This window comes from Lynx canadensis, chromosome D1, assembly GCF_007474595.2.
Source record: "Lynx canadensis isolate LIC74 chromosome D1, mLynCan4.pri.v2, whole genome shotgun sequence".
NCBI classification, from domain to species: Eukaryota; Metazoa; Chordata; class Mammalia; order Carnivora; family Felidae; genus Lynx; species Lynx canadensis.
The window spans coordinates 97,683,868-97,686,986 of NC_044312.2; positions in this window are offsets into that span (position 1 = coordinate 97,683,868).

The window sequence follows — 3,119 nt, forward strand, 5'->3', positions numbered from 1 at the left end:
CAGTAAAGAGGAAACAATAATAATACTGACCTTATAGGGCTTTTGTGAGGACCCTGTAAAACCATGTAAGGAAGGGACTTAGCTCAGAGCCTGGCACGCAGTAAGGATGCCATGAGGGCGACCATTGTCGCCGTCACCAGTTTCTTTCACATATAGCTTCACTTCCAGCTTTACAATTCTGTGAGTTGACCTACATTTTCCAGCCGAGGAATTGAACTTGGTGAGAAGTGCTCCGGATTGTCTCCTTCTGTGCGCTAGCCTTTTTCTCCCTGGGCTTGCCCTCCAGCCAGCATGGGCTGAGCAGACCCAGGCCATCAGAGCTGTCCGGGCCATTCTAGGAGCCACTGTGCCCAGCAAAGCCCCGGGTCATGGTGTTGGCCTCGGGTTCCCGGGAAACCCGGGTCTTTTGGACCACGAGGCACCAGAAGTTCCCCTGTCAGGCAGAGCGAGGGGGAAAGGGCCAGGCGGCCCACTGCAAGAGGGTGACGAGGGCCGCGTGGGAGTGTGGGGTAGGCGAGGGACCCAGGGCAGGTCTGGGTCTCCATCCAGGTTCTGCTGGGTGACCAGAGACAAATGGTTTCTCATCCATGGGCATCAGATTCCTCATCTGCAAAATGGGGGTGAGGGTATGTGTCCTTCCTGCTGCTCGGGGTTGCCATGACAACTGAGGGCTGTTGTGGGGGTGAAGATACTGAGGTCCTCCCGCTGACCTTGCTGGGCCAGAAGAGATGAGGAGACTGAGGCTTAAGTGTTGCAGACCCTATCCAGCTCCCACCGAGACCTCAGCCCCAAGGTGAACCGTGGCTCAAACAGCCCAGGAAAGAAACAGGAACGAAGGTCTGGAAGCCAGCCCAGAAAACTGCTACAGATTAAATGGGAAGATGGGTGTGGCCGAAGGGATGGGAGGGCAGGGCATCCTAGAACACGGGACAACCCTTTGGTTAACTCAGATCAGCTCACACAGCCCGGACCTCCAAAGCTGTGGCCGACCCCACGGCCCCTCCTCCCAGCCATAGTGATGCCAGAGCTCGCGGAGGAAAATGGGGTTCATGGTCTCAGGTGGGTCTGGGGTGGCCTGTCTGGGATCCCGTGTGGCCCCGGTCCGCCATCTAGCGGCCACAGTGAAAACTGCCAGGAGAAGGCACCCGCTGGGGTCCTGCCTTCCCCTTCACTGGGGTGTGGGTGAGTCCCTGCTTGAAGAGGGGCAAGGACCTCACGGCTGAACCCGGAAACCCTCTGGTCTGGAGGTGGGGGGCAGCATCTCTGAGCCCCCTGCAAAGTGCCTGTTGCTGGGCCCCAGTGCTACAGAGTGAACCCAACAGAGGTCTCCTGGGGTCAGGGTCCCGGCATCTCTGAGACCATGAGGTCACGTGGGCTTGGGACAAAACATTCTAATGAAATTTCCTCGGGGCAACATAGAGCCCATGGCACTGGCAGGATCGTCCCCCATAAACTCAGATGTGCAGGCAATGACCCATTTCAAGCTTCCTTCCAAGTTTTCTTCTGAGTTCCGCCTCCTCCTGGTCTTACCCCTCGCCTAGGATCCCACAGAACAGAGGTTTCTGCAGCCCCAAGGATGGGACAAGGGCCTCTGGGGTCATCAAGGCCCGAGACCACCTGGTCCGTGGAGGCAGGAGTCTCCGCCCAGTTTGGAAGCTCCAGCTTGGGGTGTCCCTTGGTATTCCGTGACGTTATTCCCCCTCGGAGGCCTTGGCAATCCTTTGGGTGCCCCACAGTACAGGGACTGGCTTCCAGCTACCCTCTGGTCCCGCTGCCTCTGACCCCTTAGCAGTCTGGGGCAACTTCTTCTGCGTCGCTTTTGTCACTAGCTACCCGTTCCAGTTTGTATTCTTGTGTTGCTAACGAACCCCAGACTGTCTGCATGAGACGTTTCATCACGATCATGGTTCTCTGGGTTAGAAATCCACACAAGGCACAGCCTGTCTTTGCTCCCTCGTGCCCAGGGCCTCGGCTGGGAGGCCTGGAGGCTGGGGGCGACCCACAGCAGAGGTGGGGGTCATCGGAGACAGCTCCTTCACTCACGGATCCGGTGGCCGACACTGGCTACGGGCTGTGGGTGCTGGAGGGTCCTCTCCACGAGGTCTCTCTGCGTGTGTTAGTTTGGGCTTCTCCACAGCGTGGTGGCTGGATTCCAAGAGCGTCTGGAGAGAATGAGGCAGGGTCCCCCAAGTCACGCGGCATCTTCTCCCGCACTCCCCCGGGGTGAGGCGGTCGCAAAGTTCCACGCAGGTCACAGGGAGGGGCACGGGCGCCACCCCTCGACGGCAGCGGTGTCCGGGTCATGGTGCAAGAAGAACACGTAGACAGGAGGGACTGCAGCCGCCTTTGGGAAGTCTGCCCCACCCGAGCGGACGCTTGCAGAGAACAACAGGCAGGCTGCTTTCTGCAACCTTGAACTCCCAGAAGCGAGGCAGCCGGGGGTCTGGGCTGTCTGCTGGGCCTGTGGGAGGGGACACCCCACAGTCAGAGATGGAAGGTCGAGCTCCAAGTGGAAAACTTTACCGCAAGCAGGGAACCCCTTCCAGAGCAGAGTCCGGGGCCTGGGAACGAGCTTCCAGGGAGGGGACGTGGAGCAGGTTGGTTAAAAGCCAAAAGACAGAACTGCTTCTGTCCCGGAGCAGGAGGGTACAGTCACTGAGTGGGGCTGGTTGGCCGGCCGTGCCTGGGCCGGTCAGTCGTGCAAGTGCGAGGCTGGCTGAAGGCAGTTCTGTGTGGGTGCCCACCTGGGGTTAGGGGACCCAGGAGCCGCAGCGGGGCGTGTGACGTACAAACATGAACACCAAGTTGGAATTGTGGCCCTCGGTCAGCTCTGCCCCAGGGCCGCCAGGCCATCCGGGCTTTGTCGGGACGCAGATGACTATCCTTGTGAATCACAGCACTCAAAGTCCAGGCGCTGCTGGGGGTGGGGGGGGGGGTCGGCACAAGGACACAGGGGCAGACACCCCTGGCCTGACCCAGGTCTGCACCATCCGTGTGACCTTGGATGACACCTCCAAGCCCCACTTTCTCACCTCCAAAATGGGGATAATTATAGCTCGTGGGGCATAGCCTATTTCCAGGCAAGGTCCCAATCGGTCAGGCAAAACCTGAGTACAGAC